The sequence below is a fragment of the Phalangium opilio genome, unplaced genomic scaffold, assembly GCF_054372755.1.
Source record: "Phalangium opilio isolate 3A_F unplaced genomic scaffold, DU_Popi_V2 ptg000009l_1, whole genome shotgun sequence".
Classification (NCBI taxonomy): Eukaryota; Metazoa; Arthropoda; class Arachnida; order Opiliones; family Phalangiidae; genus Phalangium; species Phalangium opilio.
The window spans coordinates 3,517,883-3,541,658 of record NW_028324146.1 but is presented as its reverse complement, the minus strand read 5'-3'; the positions used below and the strand labels follow the sequence as shown (position 1 = coordinate 3,541,658).

Genomic DNA, 23,776 nt, shown 5'->3' with positions numbered 1-23,776 from the left:
TAGATAAACAACTTTCTTAACCTATGTTAAATGCAAATGAACAGTCCCTAACGCAGATAACACTCATTTGAAAAATAAAGAAGCATTTTACAATATACGGAAAGATAAAGGTGTTTGGAAGTTAAATTTCATTAGAAGAAATTACAGTACATTAAGAGCGCCATAGTAATGCAATTCAATACGAAACATAAATGGTACTAGACCAACACCACTTTGGTACCGCGATTAATATTAATTTCTCAAATATTTTAAGTCTTCTCACTCGCTTGTTTTTGTCATCTATTATAACTGAAATTTCTTGCGCGAATTTTTTCATTGGCTTAACATTGAAGTTGGTAAGCCTTTTCAGAAATTAACCCTATATATTGATTGATTCACCTTGTAATGTTCCTAAACCCTGTTGTAATAACAAGTAAATTAGCTGTCATACGTCTTATCTTATTTTTTCATACAAGTTCGTTTTAGGCTCCCATTTTCCGAGAGGCTAGGGCCTTCTTAACGTATGACGTGAAACCTCTAGTAGTGTTTCAGTAATCCGGATCTCTTTAGTCAAGTTGGCAGCCATTAATTTAGTATCCAAACCTAACTAAGTAACCTAGGCTCAACTAGGCTTAGTTTCGAAACATAGCAAGGAGTATTTTAATGCTATTTAATATAAAACAGTACAGAAAATTGAACACAATAAACATTTTCCTGTTGAAACGTTAGGTTAATATTATTTTCAAAGCCTGTAATATCTACTTACAATTATGTAGTAAAAAGAAGTCGGTGTATTGTTATTTTGATTTACAGTATTCTTTTTTTTTTCTACTAAGAATTTTTCCTAAGCTAGATATATTACTCGGGTAATGGTTATCTACTAAAGAAAAATTTCGCTATAATACTTTTCGTTTTTAGTCCAAAACATATATAGCAACATTTAAAATATAAGCCATGTAATTATATATCATATTAAATAATACACTAATTCGAAGTTTTGATATTCACTATTTTATATTCGAAATAAAAATAAAATCAGAAGTGAGATGAGACTAGAAGTACTGAGCTAACCAAATTCTTTACTTAGCGAAAGTGAATATTCTTGATAATACACCAACGCTTGGCCCTCTGGTAGCGGTTTCTGAGTTTTCCCTCCAAAACGTGAGACTCTCGTGGCGGTAGACGGCCGAACTAGATTCAAGCACCCGCGTCCGTGTTCCGCGGCTTTAGTTTGAGGGGAAGAGGGTAGAAAATGGTTTTGGAACTCGAAAATATTTTTTCTCTCTAGTGTAGTCGCGATGGAAGCGGCATAAAATCCTCAAATTTGTTCACCAATGCTAGAGCTCTTTACTTCTCTGATCACTAGTTATAGTTAAATCTTCGTCGAAAACGCATTAAAAAGAAGTACAATATTTACTATTTAAAATTGAATATAATGTTTTTTTCAGTGTCCTAAAAGCTAACCTTTTCGAAAGTCATTTTTAAAATTTTAATTTCTACAGAGCCATGTCCCAGTGCCCTATTTTTTGTCGTAGGTGGAAGGAAGGATAGAAAATAATGGGAAAATTGCCGCTCTATTTGCATCTTGTGTCTAAGCGAGCGCCAGTCTAGCGTTAACTAACATCTTTTTCTCTAGAGGGGATTATTGGAATATTTCGGCGAGAGGTTGGATACTTACAATGTATGTGTGCATCAAATTATAGTTTTATAATCAGCGGCGATTCCTAAAAAAAATACATGAATTTTCAAATAGTCCCAAAATGCCATTGATTCTACGCTTATAATGATGATTTCAACGCATTCGTATATTAAGCCATTCCCAACTGATTTCAGTGATTCCTCGTTTTCCAATTAATTGCGTGCTAGTCTCGCTCTTCTGAGTTGAGATAAAGGACTTCATTAAATGGAGTTATGATAATGCTTAAATGATACGTTTAAGTACCGTTTATTAAATTCATTACGCTTAGTTAAATAAAATCGTTTGAACGGAAAGTTTTTACAAAAGAAATGCTCTCATTTACAACAGGTCAAAAATGTTCATGAACGCTCTACAAAGGTTGAATACTATTAAACCTTTTTCTTAATTTCCAGTGATCTATTTTTAGCATTAATATCCATTTATTATTTATCGCTTACATAATGGACCCGTTCAAATGTTGAGGGTCGAATAGAGTCTGTTGTTTGACCACTTTGTTTTCGTATAACGGTACATCCGGTATGTGACACCAAAGACTTAAAACTAAAGGTCATTGGTGAACTGGTAACTGTATATAAGCAGACGAAACTGTATGTCCCTTTTGAAAATGGTCTATGGAAATTTTTTGCGAGAAATCTAGTATATGATTATCAAACATTTTCCTTACGTCCCGTGGTTTCAAGGAGTATTTGCAAGATTTCAAATGGTGCCTGAATTCCCGGGAATTTATTCCCACTGTGTTCACCTGATTTCGGGAGTGTCCAATCCCTTTTGTTACAGCCACCGAGAGCAAAATCTTTCTTTTCTTATTTATTCCCCGCAAGCTTCTTAACTGTGTAGGCCAGCATCTTTATACTCTTACAGAACAAAGGCAAACTGTTTTAAGCCCCATTGCCAAATGTTCCAGGGAAGTATGTAATTAAAATATAATTTGGGTCAAGTGAACGCGTAAGGATTCATTCAAAATAGGAGCGAAATATTTTAATGGATTTTATACGAATATTTTATTCTTCTTTGTTAAAATATTTGCACCAAAAAATAGAATTTAATATTTGTCAATTGCTTCTTGTTAGTGATGCGTGCAAGAAGTGAAATCGAAAAATATAATGTCATGGCCATGTCTGTTCGTTCACTTAATGTTCCAAAGACGGTTTTCGTGCTTCTCTGCTATATTAAATGTTGAAATTCGGAAATGCATTTTAACTGCTAACAAGAGACGATAAAAATATGAAAGATTGTACGACAATGAGGTTAATTTGGAGGTTTCGTATCTCTGCAAAATTATAATATTTCCAAGGTAATTTTAGAAATCTGAACGAAATCCACTTTCAAGACATCATATTACATATTTCTTGATATTTTAGCTAATTTAAAGCGTATTTTGTCGCAGAAATACCCTGTCTTAAATGTGAAGGCCAATGCTTGTGAGCCTATATCTATTGAACTAAATGCTGTACACCCCCACGTTCTTTGACATTTTCCGCTAAGTTTGACCCTAAAACACACCTTTTATATATGACAGTTTTATCAGAAACACCCTGTATGTTATAAATCGTTTCTTATCTGATAGAGGGATATTCATATAATGTAATTCACAATGTCCGAAAGAATCTAAACGCTAAGCCTTGTTTCCACATTTTTTTTCTTGAAAGTCCCATTTAAAAAATGGTAGGTTTATTTAGGTCTAACATTTTACGTAAACATTTTCGTGAAATATAAAAATATCCCCACATAGCAGTTAACTACAATACCCCTCTAAAAACCACGAGTTTACCAACTACAGAAAAACGATAAGTTTTGAGAGATAAATACGTACGACGGTAGAATTTTGTACTTTGAGAAAATCCCTTGGTAAATCCGGCTTATATACGTATCGTTACGATGGATGATTGGGTATATATTGGAAATCAAAACAGATCCGTCGTTTACTCGTTAAGGGTTCAGTGGCATTTCTGAAAAAGAACGAAAAGCGGTAGGGTAAATACTTTCTGCCAATGTCACGCGAAACTCTCGAGAACTCCAATTCTCTTTTGTATCATACGTGCTGAGTTTCGACAAAATTTCTCCATCGTTTTCTTTTCTTTTCTTATTCCATGGTCAGAAGTTCGCAGCTAGCCTGGTGAGGATGACTTAGGCCTATAGTATTTGGTTTCAAGATGAAAAAATAATACATTTCAGACAGTTGCTACAACTATTTACATATTTAAAAGTGTGTTTGTTACCACGACCGACAAATCGTATTCACTTATCATTTGACATTACTCTCTCAATTGTTAACTCGGGCGGAATTTCAAAAATCAAGACAAAGTTTTAACGAAATAATTAAATTTATGCGCATATTCCCGTAATATTAGCAGCTAAGGGATTTTTACTAGTGATCAATGAAATAACGTTATTTTTGACGAAAGGTCGAACAAAACCATTGGAAATCATCGTGAATAATACATGGTTTTCAGGCATGGAAAATTTACTACTTTGTGGACGAAGTGCAATGCAAATTTTTTCCACCAAGTAACCAGGTTTCATGGTGTAAATGGTATGTGCCGTCCATGTCTGTATGCTCCCACAATATTTTTCTTCATAATAGATTATAACAATAATGGAAAACCTTTAGTCCTGTTTCTAAGTAAAAAGTTTTTCCGCGAAGCCACTTCTTCTGAAAATACTCATGGAAGCCATCCTTAGTGTGAAAACATTCCAAATAGCCTTACGCCACTCTGCATATCACAGATGTTGTTAGATAAACTCTTGAACTAGTCCACTGGGTGAGACTACATTCTAGCAGTATTTTTCTGTATACTGTGATTGACAATGTATTGCGATTATTAACCACTGTTAAAAGCGTTATGGAAGAACTAGGAGCTCATATCGCAGTTGCTACAGTGGTTTGCTTTGAAAAAAATTAGTTTAACAACTAAACCCTTAAGTGAGCTACAGGATGGCGAACTTGTAGAAACAAATCTTAGTCGAACCATTTTGGTGAATAGGAAATATTCTTCGTCAAATTGAAAAAAAAATCAAACAGTGAACATGAAGGATTCAAGTGTAATATTAGTCAAATAAAAGTCTATCTTTTATAATTAAAAATTAACAAGGTTTTTTTCATTACTGAGGACAGTAATTGAAATTATAAAGGACTAGTATTGAAAATTAAGAGCTAAAATTGATAGTCGTTAAGGATCGCCACAGAAAATGGAGGCTCAATAAAAGTTCGAAACCAGATTTTCAACATGCAGCTTAAGGCTCGAAGCTCGATAATCGAAAAAAGCAAGGCTCAAGGCTCGGCTAGAACCCAAAAATTCATGGCTCGCACAGCCTAAATTTTACCCGTTTCTTAGGCAGCCCTTCAGCACCAGAATTCACCCCGCCAGACTCCAGATTTGTCCTACTATAACAACACCTTCAGCAACAACAACAGAACATCCTCTAAGTCGGAAAGACCTCCAACGTTCTTAGTACACAAAGAACTCCGTCCGGCAGCTCCACACCTTCTTTGCCTCCCAGACTTACCCGTCAAATGCAGTGGTTGCGTGATAAAACCGCAATAAAACTGAAGACCAGGTATAACTAAACTAAAAAAAGAGGGATGTTTCGTAGCCAACATAGATGGTGCTAGGGTTTCTAAAATACAGTTCATTCCATTTATAAAATATGTTTGCGTTAAATAGTCAGTCTCAACTCATAAGAAATTCTTTAAATACATTTATATTTTCAATTAATATCATAATAGTCAAACTTAATAATAAAATAATATAAGACTTTCGAACTAAACATAGCTGAGAGAAATGGCGTAGTACAATTATCATCATACTTACAAACAGGTCTGCAAGATTTAACAAGAGAATGAGTCAAATGATAATGTGGGCACAAAATTAAAAATTACATAAGCATAAGAGTAATAGTTATATATATATATTAAATTAGGTACATATATTAGTCTCTCGCTCGTACTTCAAAGCGTACCGGAGAAATATTCCACGGACTTAAAGAATTAAGAGACATTCAAATACAAGCAAGATATTGCGAAGAAATAATATCAAAATATGTTCAAGATTCAAGTAATTTTCAAACGTATTCGGACTCTCCTACAAATAAAAAGTGACAAACTGGTTGGGATAAATGACTCTAGACGGTCAAAGAAAACCTGAAAAAATCTAGGAAAGTAAATATTTGTGTTGCATTTTTTTATCTTAGCCGCGCCTCCATAAAAAAGCATATCAGTACACAATAGCCTTATGCAGATCTATGTAGCTCGAGATTTCGTGATTTAAACAAAGAAACCAAAAATATTCAGCGTGAAGGGTGTAGATTTCCATTGTTATTTCAAGAAACATCATGAACAAGTTTAAATATTTAGTTCTTATAAAATTCAGGAACAGAAGTTCTTGAAATTTTGTGTTAGCGGTTTACGAAGGAGCTGAACTCTGTTGGAGCAAGCAACTACTCCGTACCCAAATTGAATGCTCAATCTTATGTCGACTACCTTTCAAATAGTTGATTTATAGTTATTGTTAGTAGTTTAATCGTACAAGAATCTGAATAATTGCTCCCAGTAGACTAGTGATCGTACGGGGACTCCAACCCCGACCCCAAAAGCAGGGGGCCATGGACTTTTTCTTCCGTCCCCGACCCCGGTAACTAAGATGTAAAATGTATTTTCAGGGTTAGATTTTGGTACTAGGAAGGTTATTTTTTGACCTATTCCAAAAACGATCGTCTGATCGGTCTGAAATAGGTTTTCCTTTATAAAAAGAAGAGAGGTTAACAATTAGACTGATTCCTTGTCGCTAACAGGCGCCCCTCTCTTTTCTTTAATAATGGTAATTGCCCTTCGTGGGAATTACCGTTGCATAGCTCGGAATTTATTACGATTTTATAGTTACTCGCCTGATACAAACAGTGGTATATCATAATCCTCATTGTTAATAAATAAGCTAATTTCCAAATACCAAGAAATATTAGGGCTAAAATTATTGAAAATGTTTCTAAAATTCTGAAATGTATGTTGTCTTACCCTGCGTGCGACCCTGACATGTCTTTTGGGGGGTACCTTGAGCCCGACGCCGATTAATATTTTATCCCGTACAAACTCTATTAGTAGACCCATATTTCAATAGAACTTACAGCCTTCTCCAAATCCCGTGAAAGTGAAAATTACCCTTGCAAGACTTTTTTTAAGTCTTTATAAAGTAAGCTAAAATGCTGAAAAATTCGTAACGTCAGGGTAACGTTAATGTTCAACACATTAATAATATGATTTGTGATAGTCTTTCCAACTGAAGCCAAGAAATAGATATTATATGTTATCGTTCTATCGAAGGACAAAGAGATCTCTTCTAGTAAAATAGTTTTTATTGTAATAATGGTACGTATGTGTTGGTTTGTTTAGGGAACGGTTGTTTGTTTTAGCAGCCACCAAAGTGTTCTTGAGTGTAGATGTCTCGTATAGATTGGTAAATTCTCATACTCATTTTCTTGACACTAGAAAGACTTCTATACAATCTGCTTTGGGTATTGGAATGTTCGTTTCAGCGTCTTATTGATCGTTATTGATTGACTTTAACTTACGGCAACAGTTCGGAGGAAAAAGAAAGAAAAAAAACGAGATTACGTCCCTTGTTAGAAAGTGGGAAGAGAATTACAGTCTCCACCCTATTCTTCTTCCTCTACTTTTCGAGTACTAGTTTTGATAACGCAATGGTATTAATTCCTTCCTTTTGGTGTCTCTCTTCTATCCAATCCCGTAAACTCGTTATCCCACGCCGTCGTAAAAAAGGGCCATCATCTAGGAAATAAAAAATGAGAGAAATGATCCATGACATCTACCACGAGAAATGCTTTTTCCAGAATTTCACTTAATATTATCTGTGTATTATAGATAAAGTGAAATTACAATACTTGATTAAATTCAATAATATAATTCTGAGATTACATTGCATATTCAGACGGATTAACGTGAATAATCATGAAAAATAGATCACAATTTCAAACATGTTTGGCCCCACCCATATATGAACTTCTTATTATATACATGTATCAGGGCTGCTTGTTAAAATTCTAGAATACGTCACAAAACAGTAATTCTTTAGCAAGCACCATACCCCTAACAATTAAATTCATACGGCAAATCCTTGGAACAGCGAAGGAACCACGCTGTTTTTCGCGCCGAGATTTATATTGCTACCGACAGTGCCATTACTTGAACCAATCTAAACCCTACTTCGTCAAACAAAAACCCTGCCCCAAAAATATAATTAATTCTATTAAAAACACAATCATTTCTATTTTTAAGGGTATTTTTTAAAAAGAAAAAGCAATATTTTCAATTTTTCTGTCTGTATTCCTCTAACAAAGATTTATTTCACTTTAACATCAGCCTTGGAATATTTAACTGACCATTTCACTTCCTTCTATTTATTATAGGAGTAAAAAGTTATGACCTGCGCATAGTACAGGAACTTCTAAGATCCTACGAGGCTTTCAAGGCTGTAATTGTATTTGAGTGGGATTTTAAGCAATGCCAAATATTCTAGAATGTTCCTATTCAGTTTTGTAGCTCTGGTTATTGTAACCCTAAAATAATTCCTTCTAGCATTGGCAGACCTCGTTTTTTTGATCAAATATTTCAATTAAAATAAAAGGTTTTTCCTAGATAAAAGAAGCCACCCCGCTGTTACACTGTCTTCCTTTCAAAATCTCTCACTCTGGTGAACTGCACGCTCCTATAAAAGAGCCCAGAAAATAAAAACCGTTTTTACAACACACACAAAAGGTTTATATAAAAATTTAAAAGTCTCTTGAGCCATGCGAACTGTATATATCTTTATTACCAAACCTTTTTAAGCAATGAGCCGTATTGAGATAAAAACTGAAAGAAAACTCGGACAGCTTTTCTTTCTCTTTGCGTATCTAACAGAATGCATTTTGTTCATGTTTAAGGAAAAATAACAAGTTGGTGTTGCAAAAACAGCTGTGGTTTCTAAAAGTGATTTTGATTGATTTTACTATGGATCTTTACGCTTGGCCTTAATCCCTATAGCCAATCAGGAAGTAAGACATAATGGCGTGTAATGTTGGAGGTATTTATTTAAAATACCTGGTAGCTGATATTTTCTGAACCAATTTTCGTGCAACCTATCTGCAAAGACACATATATGGAACATACATCCAAGGCCAACAAGAATCCGTTTCCAAAAACTACACAAGGATAAAAATACTTCGGCCCATAGAAGGAAATAAATCAGGAAGGACAAGACAATTTCTTAATCAGTTTCCGTAACAAATACATTGGTCAACGGAGCAAATAATTTTGGTCCGAGCACGAGCTGTACATGCTAGAGAAAACAAATGACGATTATTATGAACACCAATCATCTCAATGGCTTCTATTATTTCCCTAAGTATTTGAGCAGCTTGGTTAGCCAGAAAACTGTTCAATAAAAACCGGGGAATTATACTATATTTTGGGAAAAATCAAGCTGCTTAAATACTGAACTGAAGATATATTCATCATAATTAGCAATGAGGTGAAAAGTTACTATAACGACTCAGCTTAGATATTTTCGGCTAAAATTTGTAACTACTGAGAAAGCCTGAGCAAATTGCGATACAGAAGGATGATAGGGTTAGTCCCCCTATTATCGGACGCTCCTATTATCGGACACATTTTTAAAAAGTTGTTTATAAAACTGCCGGGGAAAAAAGGAACACTGTAAGTTACCTAGTTTTAAAGAGGGTGTCGAAATCTGTATGTTGCATGTAAAAACAGGGAAGGGGCGCGATGTCAGAGAAGGAAAGCGCGAACGAATCAGATATCCAATTTTTTTGATTAATTAAAACTAATTGAGGGGCCGGAAAAATTCTTCCCCCCATTTTTAAATCGTGCTTAGAGGTATATAAATAGAAGCCAATTATAAGTTATGAGTATGGCTGTAAAGCCCGAATGTTTTTCTATAAATTGCTTCTTTAACAGTTAGTTCTAGGTTTGTTTACATGAAAATACAACGCGAATCGTATCTAATGTAGAAAACCTATTATCGGACAGCTTTCAAACACGTTTTAAAGACAAATATTTAACGTAGGCTTACAATAAGAGAGGTATTGTAAATATTTAATGCTTAAAGCGGTAAGTGATGTTCAGAATGGGTCCAGAAGTGTCGGAGAAGTAACAATTTTCACGGGTCTTTTATTGTTAAAAAAAATTGGTGTCCCAATTGAGGAACCATTGTCCGATACCAAGATCCCAATGTCCGATTACGAAGACCCACTGTCCGATTCAGAGATCCTAGTGTCCGATAACGAAGACCCAGAGTCCGATTCTGAGATCCCAGTGTCCGACAACGAAGACTCGCTGTCCGATTCTGAGATCCCAGTGTCCGGGCTAAAAAGACCCACTGTCCGATTCTGAGATCCCAGTGTCCGGGCTACAAAGACCCACTGTCCGATTCTGAGATCCCAGTGTCCGGGCTACAAAGACCCACTGTCCGATTCTGAGATCCCAGTGTCCGAGTAGGATGTATAGGCGTCCGATAAATGGAACATGGGTGTCCGAATCAACATCCAAATAGCCGATAATAGGGTACGATACTTGCCGAATAAAATCCATGATTGGGACAACATTACATCGTTCTTTTGGAATTATTTCTATACCATTAGGTGCAGAAACGTTCAAAATAAATATTTCATTGACTTTTCAAAGGTTTTCTGTGATTTCCTTACATTTAACCATAATTTTTTAAAATGTGTCCGATAATAGGGGGACTAACCCTAGTAATTGTTGCAACTGATATTAGTCAAAACAATATTATATTGGACATATCGGAACAAAAACGCAATAATTAAACCCCAGAGCCAATGGTTAGAGTAATTTAGTTTTAGCGTTGTCCTTAATGTTTTTATGCAAACCTGTATAGAAATCAAACATATACCCGCTATTATAGTTGCTACTGAAAACATAATCGCTAACTTTCTTTATTAGGTCGTCTTAAAGTTCTGCCCGCTTCACAATATGTTAAAAACTAAGTAATCTTTTTATCTTGGCTGCGTTCAGTAACACTCGTCAGGAAAAACAGCGATGTTTGGGAAAATGAAATCGGTGTTCTTTTGACGTCATGATGACGTTGCAGTTGTTGAACGGCACAATTTTGTGTAATCGGTGCTTTTCTTAATGGCGACGATATTATGATAACGTTACGGCAGAGGCTTAAATAATAAATCCGAACTATTTACAATGATATTGTACTTCAATTTATCAATTAAATCAAAATTCTGTCAGAATCCATTTTTTACCGAAATAATATATTGCGTTTTAGTATTATTATCAATAAGGATAATATTTGTCAATTCTACATTATTTTAATTGTCGCGGTGCAAAATGACGAAAATTACGTCATGAATCCGATGCTCATCAAAAAAACCTCCTCTCACAGCTGATTTTTCTGATGGGCATTCGATGAGCATCATGACGTCACGCCCAAAGACGCGAAAAACCGTTCAGTAAGACATCGATGTCATCTTTTAGTCATCGATGTTTTTGATGCCGGTTACTGAACGCAGCCCTTATCTATACATGTAGCGTGTCTATTTTTTATGCACTAAAAATGCACTTTATATACTACTACAACACCCGCTATCCGTATATTATCAAGTTTAAAATTCAAATCGTTTTTCGAAAAAAGAACTTTGAGATATAGGTATTGTACTCCCTCTAAGCTCATGTTCAAGAGCACTTGATAAGTGAGCACTACATTCCTTCCCAGCCATTTAAAATTGCGGCTTAGCTTTTCTTGCTCGAAATGTAGCTCCGCGTAAAATCTAACCATAACATTATTCGTGCTCCTGCGTGCAACATACTACAATACACTATTCCATTTACTCGTTAGATTTCCTTCTCCAAGCTCTAACCGCGAGAAAAAGGAAAACTTAGGCTTTAACACGGACGGACTGCGAGGTTTCTAGTTCTATAGACATACAAACCTATCTATGTGATTGTGTGCACTGAAAGGCGTTAGACTTGAAGCCGTTAAAATACTAAAGCCGGCTATCTAGCCAAAGCCAAAAGCTTGGTATAACCTACTAGGACAAGTTGGAAAGGCAAAATATGCGACCTCTCCTCATATTTACTAGAGTTCCATAAAGTAACTTACATAAGTTATTAGAACATAATTTCATTTCGAAATATTTTCATAAAACTTGATTTAATAAGTATATAACCCTGCTTAGTCTGTCTCTCTGTTGGTAACGCTCTGAAAGCATTTAGCATACGAAAGATGATTATCATTACGAACATTAGTATAGTAACTTCAACCTTTAACAAAGTTAACATTGGCTGGTCAGGATTCGAACCCGCGAGTTGCCCCGTAGTAGCATGCGATTAAGGTGGCTTATTTTTGCTTTAAAATGTTTTTAGTTATTTAAGGTTATGGGAAATTCTTTTTTTATAAAATTATGCAACGAATGTAATTGAAATTTGCAAGGATAGAAGTTTGGTTCTCTTAAAATTTCTTAAAGGTAATGAAAAATTTGAAATTTACGATGGATTTAAGTCGCCTCTTAAACTTAAAGTCAACATGAAATCCAGAATTCAGTTAAAAACCCTCGTAATCGTGGTACCTAGGAAAGGGAAATATGATTTGTGCTTCGGTGCGCGATCAAAAATTAATCGGATTAGAAGCACGTTTCATTAGCAGAATCTACAAAGTTTCTCGTCAGCTCAAGCGAGAGAGAAAGGGACCGCTCGCATTCTTTAATGGCGTTTTACATTTGGGCCTCCAGAAGGAAACTTTAGAGAAATGTTTCAGGAGAGGTAAGTTCTAACCCAAATGCACTTTTATTAAACTTTCTTCCGCTGTTCATTGTCTCTGGCACGAGGAAAAATAGAACGCGCCATTTCTTTTTCGGCCGCACTTCTCCGCCACAACGGTTTTTATCGTTCTGAAACTAATGTGAATTACGTGACGGGATCAGAAATGTTGAGAAGCACTCGATGAGGGTGGTTGAACCTTTAATCTTCCTACGACTTATTATAGTTTGGACTTTAAACACGTGATTTGGTACACCAAAAATCCAAGGTTTTAAGGATTGTACTGTACGTCATAGTTCGGAGTATATTGATTGGTTTTGTTGTAATACAAATGGGTTACCAATAGTTTTTAACGGTTTTCAGTAGTTACAATATATTTAACGCAAACTCTAATGGCCTATGGTGAAAAATTCAATTAAAATAAGAAAGAAACGACTTTATCTGTCTGTCTATTAGTAACGATTGCAGAATTATACTTCATGAATAATTTGTGGCTAATCCATGCAGAAGACTGGCGATTATCTGGTAGATGGCTTACCGACTACTGTTTATATGTTATATTTTGTGTTTTAATGTGAAAAATACAGAATAATTAAATTATCGAGTAGAAGAATGGCCCAATAACAATTAAAAACAACGATGATTAAAAATAGTCTGCGATTTTTATATGATTGAAATTGGATATTTATAGAAGTAAAAGTTAAGACTAACCGTGACCTAATTCACTCATTTACAGATTTTTTCAATTCGCTGCCAAATTAGGAATCGGCAACCATGCAGTAATATTGTTCAGATGTTTTGAACAAATAGTTCACTTTCGGGCGACAAATCTTGAAATATAACATTACTTCATACTAATTTACTTCTAGTGAAAGTTATAATAACTTAATACATTTACTCCTCGTTGAGTAGACGCCAACGTGTATTGATTGGTGTCTATGTGTGGTAGAGGAAGATTCGTGTTAGAAGGTCAATATGCGGGGTAGTACAGTACATGAAAGATGAGAAGCCATCGGTGACAATGTGTTATAGATAAAAAGCGTAGATGGATTATTAAAGAAGCAAATGTGTGCAGTTTGTATCTAGTGATTCAATACACTGGTGAACCCGACAACAAAACGTGGGAAATGTGAAAATTATAATATTCAAGATTGTTTCCAGAAATGGCACACGCGCTTAGTTGCAAACTGTGAACATGACAAAAAATTAACGGACGGACAGACAGACAAGATCAGTGCAAAACGTCTTCTTGAACATTGTGCACTCGGAGAGATAAAAATATCGAAAGATCTACTGAGGATTAACCTCGCTTGTGATATCGAAAACGAAACTTCCAAACTGTCAAATTAACTTAGAGATAAGGAAACGTTCCACTTGTTAAAACCAAATGTTGAGAAAAGTCTCCCTTTTCAGTCCTCAAAACAACTTCCATTTTATCACCACCACCACGAAAAGCATTTCGTTATTCTACGTCCAAGTAAAAACTAAAAGTTTATCGTAGACGCTAAGACGTGGATAAAAAAGGGATGATATACCGGATGAGCTTCCGTCCTGCTTGGGTCGACTTTTGAAATATTGGCGATGAGGAAAATTCCATTGAGCCAGACGAATCGAACTGACGGTAAAATCTAGGTTATATGTGACACACCAATTCGTCGATCCATATACTGTATATATAGCCTTCTGCCATTTCTACTATTGGAAAGTCTCAATTGGAAGAAAAACATTTTCTCTGAAGTAACTGACACTGAACAAGATACATACCGAAGGAGTAAGGCTAATATTTTTGCAATGCTAAAGGGCGCAATATATAAACTGAATCGACTTTAAGGTTCGCTGCATTGCAAATTAGGCGACTTTTCATAATAATACGCTGTAGTTGAACCAAACCTCGAAAAGTGTATAGTCTATCATTAAAGGGAACGCGAAGCTTCGTTTGAAAAACCTCTGATTTATATAACAAAAGATAGAATTAATTTCTGTGAATTCTATTATTTGAAATCTACTGTTTAAGAAACGCCATAACGTTTCCCGTGCTCCGACGTCACAGATACATTTTTTCACGTCAGATGGTGCCACTCTCTCTGCTATCAGATCCAGAGGTCAGACTGTCGAGAAGCTCGAGACGCGTATAGGATTCCCGCGATTTTTTTCCTCAACGTCATAGTGATGTCATCAAACGTGCAAACGGGCTCGACAAGACGAAATTTTTGATATATCGAAACTGAGTTTTCGTGATTTTTCAATGGATTTTAATAATAGAAACTTTGGTTCAATTATATTAAAAACTTCATATTTCGAAAGTAGAGACTTGAAAGTGTAACATAATACCACTTTCATGGTAAAATATGATATGAAATTGTAAATTCGCATACCCTTTAACAAGATGCCCCAAGGCATTTTAGAGGATTTTGGGAAACTAGAATAGGATAATGCCGACCTCTCGAACATTCAACTATCTTGATCGTGCTCATTTGGTTCAGTTCATTTAGGTGCTGCCATTTGGGGGCAGGTCATTTTGGTCTCAGGTCTTTCAAGCGCCGGGTCGAATCGGTACCGATACATTCGTAGCTGGGATGTTTTGGCTATGGGAACGCATTTCGTAATATCGCATTTCTCCAGACTTCAAAATTGTTCCTTCTAAAAAATTAAATCTATACATCACCCTAAAAGGACATTTCCATACATAAATTTCTACGTTTCAAATGCAAGACCGAAGTTCTTCGGAGTGTCACTGAAAGACTTGACCCTCTAAATCGCTGAACTATAATGGTAGAAAACTATACTATCAACAGTCATAGGGGAATAATATTGGATTGAAAATCTCAAAGTACAATTTTACCGCTCTAAGCTTCGTAAAGAGTTTAGGAAAGTTTTTTCAGTGGTTCAGAGTTAATTTAAATAATCACTTATTTTCAAACCATTATAAAAGAGGTAAAAAGGTTTTTTAAGTTTAGATTTGTTAAGCTTTTAGACTTAGGTTCTCAATCGCATGTTTTTCATCTACGAGTGAAAAGTACCTTTCTTCCAATATGTTTTTTGGTAAAAATAGACGATTCCTTAAAATGGCCCGGTCACCAGTGGCGTAACGACGTTTGTTGGGCCCGCAGCCCGACAATTAGGGCCCCTTCTCGAGGCATTTTATAGAAAATTGTGATCGAATTTTAAAATACTCTAATCTTTTATGCAACTTGTTTTCGGAGACATTTGCATTTCTTTCTCTTTTTTTGTGATTAATTTCAATTCTACAAAAATTATTCAGTTCACCATAATTTTCTGGAAAGAAAACAAGAGATGATCTTGTCGAGACTTTAGTATTCTAGTCACGACCTATATGGTATATTTTCAGCTATTCGCCAATTTTTCATGCCTATATCGAAATCAAATCATTTCCTTCATGATTCAGCCATGCAGTTATATTTTAACTCAATCCTAGTTAAAGTACCAGCAATATTTTACAGTAACGATCATTTATTAACGAATAATATGTTAAATGCCTTGGCGCTATTATTATTCTTATAATACTGGAATTGTCGTAGCAAAGGGCTTAATGACCGCACTGCGGGAAACACTAGAAATAAATACGAAGTCGTATAATTGTCAAGGAGCGTAGTTGTATATCCGGCATTTAGAATTGAATACTAGAGGCGAGTGTTTCGATCCAAAATTCTGCCGCGTTAGCTTCTCTTCTCCTGGCACCCGGCCGATTCTGACACGAAACAAATTAGCTTCAATTTAATCACGCTTGAATAAATGCGCTAGTCCCATCTCTGTATATAAGAGATCTTCGGTTACATTCATCTCGAAAGTAATTCGCTCCACCAAACAATTTTCTCTCTTTAATCTTCTTTTAAAAAGTAAGTTTTTGGGAACAAAAACCTTTGTAAAGAGTAAAAGAAACACCAGCACATGTAACTCGACTTTTCTTCAATCAGTAGGCTTTTAGTAACTCGAGAACATTTGGACGCGGCTTTTATTTACTGTTCTTATTTTTCGATATAAGTTATAGATAATATCATGTTCATCCTCACGTCCAATCGACCGTATTTACTTTCACGTTACATTTTTCTTTCAAGTCTTGAAAATTAAAACAACAAAGGCTTACAACGAAAATGATTGTACTTTGATAGCAAGTGACAATGCATCACTCAGAGATGAGGAAATCAGTAGAGGCAGGAAACGTCTACAGAATATTTCAAGAGGAAAGAATTGCGGAAACATGCTAAAGTCCGTTGTATATGTACATACATGTATATGTATACATACAACGCCTGGATGAAATAATTGCCTGGGGCCTATTCTCTAAGCTTCGAAAGGGAGCTGTCAATCGACTTCTCTATTGATCTCTAACCGAGATCTTGAAAATCATAACATCGATTATCGACAAAGTTCTGGAACTAGATGTCGACATGAATTTTATTCTGTAAGCTTCGAAAGAGATTTTTCGATCGAAATCTCTCTCGATCTTGAAAAATCATAAAAATGGTATTCTGTACGAAGTTCCTGAACTTATATATATCTCGATAAATAAGCTTCGAAAAGGAGTTGTCCCGATTCTTTGAGCTTCGAAATAAGATTTGGATTTCGAGGGTTGCTTTATGTCGAATGTGAACTAAAAGTCGAGTTCTATAACTTCAAATTTCATTTTCGCCATGGATAATTAAGATTTCGATGTTCGATATTACCCCTATGAGTGTAATCACTTGGTCTAAAAACCAATGACAGCGAAGTATCTCTTAGTAGACGAGGCAATAATGGAGCAATTTGATAAGATATTAATACAGTTGGCTATGTTAAAGGAAAGATCCCATTTCTACACATTATGCCTTAAAAGAACGGCCTTTTTCTAAACAAAAAGGAAAAATATTAAAGAAAATTAATGAAATCTTATTACAAAATAATTAGCGTTAAATAAGTCTTAAAAACGTGGACTATCACGTAATCTAGAGAGACCCAGCCAATCGTTGTTCTTTATGGTGGCAGCGCTCAAAAGTCGAATTGGGCTTAACAATGTTTTACTGGAGTCGCGTGGAAAAGTCAAATAAGGCTTTAGCAATTTAATTGTTTTACTTAAAAACCGTGAGAAATAGATTTAGAGGGATTTCCTTAATTGAAGTGTTTTAAATAAACTGTGAATGAGTTTTTCGAGTAAGTTGATTCAACTCGCGCTCGTTAGATTTAGAGGATCAAAAATCCATGTCGTTTCACCGATTCGTAATTTTTCTCTAGAAATTACAAATGTTACAGAATTGGTTTTCAGGATTTTAGCATAATATTCGTTCAAAAAGTAAGAGAAAAGCTTTAGAGAAATACCTTCTCAATTTATCTTACGTCACGTGCGGTTTCCATGGTTACGAGTTCGTGGAGCAGCCATCACACAATATTTAGACCTGTGCCGAAGTTTTCCAGTAAAATATATACATTTTAAATTTCTACGCGACGGGTTTAACAGCACTACAGCGCTCAGAAGAATTTTCCGTTTTCCAATTGGAGATTTTGCCCGTGCTCAGATTTCGGTTTTTCATTTGCCACGCGCTTGGTGCAAAGTCCGCTTGAAACTGTTCTGACAAAAAAGTCAACACGTTTTGCCGCGAGAGTAAAGCTAATGATGAAGCAGCTATTGTGCATTATTATTTCTACCAGAAGTAGGATGAGACTAGAAGTAAAGAGCTCTAGCATTGGTAATAGATCCAAAACATTTCCTACCCCCTTCCCCTCAACCTAAAGCCGCGGAACACGGACGCGGGTGCTTGAATCTAGTTCGGCCGTCTACCGCCGCGAGCGTCTCACGTTTTGGAGGGAAAATTCAGAAACCGCTACCAGAGGGCCAACCGTTGGTGTGTTATCAAGAATATTCACTTTTGCCAAGTGAAGAATTTGGTTGCCTCGATACTTCTAGTATCATCTTACTTCTGTTTCTACGTTGATCTGTGAACGATATATTTTTGTCGCATTATATGACGTGATGATTAGAAGGGTGAGCAATCATGGAAAACACAGGAAGCGAAGTTTCTACGACCTGAGCTGAACCTTGTTTTTTATGTCCGATTTCGAAGTCAGACTTTAAAACTGTTGACAAATTACAATGCGCAATGAAAAAAAAAATTTTTCTAAGCCCAATCTTCTATTAAAAGATTTAACAATCGCGAAGACCACATGCCCTTAATTAATCTTCTGAACTCCCATTATAAAATTTATTTTTATTTTTTTTCTACAAATTGACAAAAAGCGTAAGAGTAATGCTGCCGTAACCCTTGGAATTTTCTGATTGTCTATTATCCCTATTGTTAAATTTATGCTTCGAATTAACTGATGATTGAACGTTGCGGTTGTGTGAAATGTGTTGCTGTTATTTGAAAGTCAATGCAGAGGAAACTATAATTGTTCTAATTTAAGTAATGATCTTTAGTTATGTTCAATTAAAGTAAAAGTTTGAAGTTCTGAGGAAAGTGCGGACTTCAATGAGAAGTCCTCATGAACCCTCCGAACTTAAATCATATTCTTCTAAAACTAAATATTGAAAGAGTTTCAATAACCATATTATTACACGAAAAGCTACCAATTGATACTGTATTGTATTGTATTGAAAATCCTTGTACTTTGTCACATCTGTTCCAGTGAATGTGACTAGTAAAAACTGGAGTATCTAATTACGCGCAAATATTAATAATTGTTTTATTGAAAAGAAATCTAATTATACAACCTTCATGAAACTTCTGTCTCCTATATGCAGAAAAAATACCAGTGACTGGCAGTAACCCCGGGTTAAATGAAAACTACGATTTGCTCAAAAATAATTGTTTACAACTTTACATTCTAGAATAAATCGTTTTTTTTTCCTCTCGATTGTTCAATGGGTCTGAATTTCAAGTTAATTAAACTCGATGAACTTTGGATAGGGGTGAAATATTTTGGGATTTGTAACTATATGGGTTGAAACAATATCAGATTTTAAACCTCAACTTACCATAGGGTTGAAATCTTTGGGAATTGGACACCTTACAATTGGGGTTAAAATGTTTTGCAAATTGAAATATTATCATGGGGTTGAAACAATTAAGAATTTGAAACCTTATTAAACAGTAAAGAGGTTGATATATTTTGCGATTTGAAAACAGGAAAAGAGGGATGATACATTTTGGGATTAAATTTTTCCAATAAATAATTAAAATTTTTGGTCAGGCTCTCTGCAACCGTATTTCCGATATTTTCAAACTCAATTACGAATTGCTCTCAAATTCCTAAAATATTTTCTTCAAATCACACTACTAGGCCTAGCAAACGTACATTTTTATAACATTGGCAGACTTCTAATTAATTATTTATCGATTATTGGTCTTCATTTTCCTCCCCAGAAGCAATGTTCATCTCAATAAATCATCTAAGCGTTTTAAAAAGCCAATTTAGTAACTTCATTTTCAGCGACTAACGCTGGACGTGTGTATCACTTTGGACAGGGAAAGTGGAAAACTAATGTTCTATGGCACCTGGCCTTTGTCTGTTCTATATTGTTACCGCCGTATCTGCCTTAAAGAGAATGAGAAGCTTCGTTTGAAAAACCTCTGATTTATATAACAAAAGAAAGAATTAATTTCTGTGAATTCAAAAATATGAAACTTTTAATTCTCCGATTTCTGGTTATTTGGCCGCAATATGCATTAGAAAATGCTTCATATGAAATCTGGAGCGATTTTTGGGGTACCATTAATAAAGGTATGAGAATTTGGGAAATAACACTTCGCCACAAAAAGGTTTATACAAATTAGTGCTGGTCCGGGTCATGTTAAAGGGGGAGAATTAAATTAAATAGGAGTTGGTCAGTTTGTCTAGGGGAATTTTGAATAGGGTCATAATAAGAAACAATATTGAGAGTTACCAAAAGAATGTTTAATCATTACTAAATACTAATTAATTAACGTAGCAAAGTAATTAAACTTGGTCATGACCTTTGTACTAAGTACAACTAATACAAAACAATACAAAACAAATAATTAATATTGTGCGCGATAGATTGGAATAAACAGAAAAACATCTTAACAAAATAATAAAGTACGGCCAACGTTACGTGTCCTTTTGGCAGGAGTAGTTCATTTCGCGGCGGATGTCCGAAACACCACAGCATCGCGAGAGTCCGGTTTAAGAGTTAGTCGCTCGTCCGGCTCGAATTATGCGGAGTTAACTTTTGATGACATTAGGAGGCGGGCGCCCAACGCGACGGATAAATTTAATTGCGAAATAACCGTATGGGCTATCGAGCCTTTTTGGCGGGTGAGGGTTATATTTTTAACCTCCAACTAGACTTAGTTGTTTTCGCATTCAACCGACATTAAGTTTTAGCGCGGAGTCGACACGGTACCATCTTCTCCGTAGGTAGTTAAGGTAGGTTCTGCTCTCTGGTTAAAGTTCTTTCTTTTTCCTTAACCATGAACTTCGAGGTAGGGCTTTCCCACGAGGGAATAGCTACTCTCGGCTTATAAGTCCTTTGATGGACATGGCGCCTAAGATTCGTTACCTTATATTTTAGTTCGGCGACATCGTTCTCGCACATGTGCCTTCCGATCTTTATCGTTCTAGAACCCATTACGGCGGGCCAATACTTTTCATTCGCGCACAAAGGATGACAGATACTATTTACAACTTAACGCTAGGCAATATATATACACACACTATAACATATACAATATATACACAATGACCTGTATTTTTTGTAACTCTCGGTAAAAATATTCAGGTGGGGCACTTAAAGATAAAGATCGAGGAGTTTCGAGGAATACCAGATAAAAAACTTGGGGGGTGCTTAGCGTGATTGGGAAGGCTTGGTAATTGCTTTGTAAATTCTCGTGGCCTTTGAGAATTTAAAGTTGTCGGTTCCTTTCTGACGATCTTTGACCAGCAATAGAATCGCGCAGAAAGGTTCCAAGAAAAAGATACAATTATAGGAATATGACTAAAGGGATCATGAAATGGTAGAAAATATCAGTTTTAGGGAAATGGCTAAGTTTTATCGAACAAATCCTCTTTTTATGAAAGGCTAAAACGGTTCCCGTAGTTCGACGTCACAGATATATTTTTCACGTGAGATGGTGCCACTCTCTCTGCTATCAGACCCAGAGTTTAGACTGGCGAGAAGCTCGAGACGCGTATACCTCGCGCGTATAGGATTCCCGCGCCTTATATCCTCACGTCTTTGTGATGTCATAAAATGAGCAAACAAGCTCGACAAGACAAAATTGTTGATATATCGAAACTGAGTTTTCGTGATTTTTCAATGGATTTTAAAAATAGAAATTCAATTATATTAAAAACTTGATATTTTGAAAGTAGAGACTTGAAAGTGTAACATAATACCACTTTCGTGGTAAAATATGATATGAAATTGTAAATTCGTATACCCTTTAACTTCGAACGAGCAACATAAATAGTGGGACACGTTTGCAAGCAATATACACACTGTGCTCTATGAGTGGTTATAGTTTCCAGAAAATATTTTCATTAGTGCAAACAGAACTTCGATGCATTGGAATAAACCTACACAACTCTATTAATTATTGATTTGAAATTCCAAGATAAATTGAACTAATCAATTAGGTATATTTTTAAATGTAACTGGGAAAAACATCTTGCCCAGGCTGTATGTCTTCATATTTCACAGAAAGAAAGTATAAATCCTGAAAAGTAAGAAATGCCAACTTAAATTCGTCAATAATCGTATTTCAAATAATGAATTAAATAAATAAATAATACTATTTATGCTTTTAACAAATAAAACTAGTTTAAAAACTTACCTTAAAATTTTAAGCTTCTAACATTCTTTCTAAAACTCGACTCATTCGTTTGCGGTATTTCCAGGCTTAACTAGAGCAGCCATTTTAAAATCCTGGGAGGACGTAAATTTCGTTTATGACGTCAGACTAGATCGTTTAACCGTGATACCTCGCAAAAAACCATTATGGTGCTCCCGACTTCAAAACGCCAGATTTTGAGATTTTCGAAGCGTGTTTTCACTTAACGCTACCGTCGGGTCATTATCTAAGGCATTGGGAATATAAGACATTTTTCTTCAATACTAAAATTAATCCTTTACTTGGTTTCGTATATCATTGTCCAATTTAGAAGCCTTGCTTGTTCAGGCAACAATAATAACATTTTTGCTCAAATACTCTAAAGCCTTAACTTGGGCGACTACGTCGTGATTTGTGCCGAGTGTGAAAACCAGACTTAGGTAGTTAACATTATCCAGAACTCCGCTAAAATCCAGATTGGGAAAAGCAACAAGCAAATCCAAATATTGTCTTTCAGTTTAGGAAAATTTGTGAGGGCCTGTGGTAAGCACTTTCTCGAAGATTCACGAGGTTCTTTCTCTCTTTTACGGCCGCCGCGTTGCCTCTCGAACCAAAAATAATGCAATTTCAATAACACAGCTACACTACCAGAAATAATATAATCGGAAGTTTCTAAACATCCGGTTTTCTTTACTAAAGGAACAAAGATTTTTTGGGCCACTAAACGCAAACAGCTTAAGACGGGCTCATAAAAGTGATATTATACGAACACTGTGTAAGAACTTTTATATAATATTTATTTAAGTCCGGAATAACAATATACATAAAATATTTATTGATGAAATAACTTATTTATACTAATTAATTAATAGGACCCTTATTAAATGGGTTTTAGTGAATTTATATTAATTAATTAGGACCTTATGTAAATAGGTTTTAGTGAATTTATATTAATTATTAGGACCCTTATGTAAATAGGTTTTTAGTAAATTGTAAAGTTATTTAGAAAATAAAGCTATAATTTTTATTATTATAAAAGTCTTCGTCATAGATAACCTGTATCGAAATTTGAGATTCCTTTTGCGGCATAGCAAATCTAATGAAATGTAAAGAGGTCTTGAAAAATAAGTTTTAACTGATAAAGGCGCAGCCCAAACCTCTTTTGCCAAAGAAGTTTAAATTTTCCAGGTACTCTCGATGAAAGATTTTTTTAATTTGTGCCTTTGTGGATATCTTGAAAAATTGCGTCGAATAATGTTAAAAAAGCAATAACGTCCGTAAGCTTCAACCAAGTTTATTAATAGTTACTATATTCTGGTTTTCTGCGTACCACCTGCGACCTTTACTGTTTACAGTTTGAGTGTGCCGCAATCTTTCAAAATGACGCGCCGAAAAGTTACCAAAATGTCCTGATGGGCTTACAAGCAACGCGGGTCCTTTCCTGCAAGTTATGGATCGGTTAGATATTTGGACTGTTTACGTTATCGAAGACACATTATCGTACGTATACTTATACCA

General features: G+C 35.3%; 1 protein-coding gene and 1 long non-coding RNA gene across 2 annotated transcripts in view; one reads left to right on the top strand and one right to left on the bottom strand.

The window, feature by feature from the left end:
* The window catches only part of LOC149713217 (uncharacterized), a 75,207-nt gene that overhangs the window by 20,752 nt on the left and 30,679 nt on the right, over positions 1-23,776 (top strand). The window lies entirely within an intron of this gene.
* Positions 1,884-21,475, bottom strand: LOC149713221 (uncharacterized). Its single transcript, XR_016370954.1, has 4 exons — positions 14,852-21,475; positions 7,244-7,460; positions 3,492-7,177; positions 1,884-2,948 (listed from the first exon to the last, which is right to left on the bottom strand). It is a non-coding gene; the product is annotated as an uncharacterized LOC149713221 (long non-coding RNA).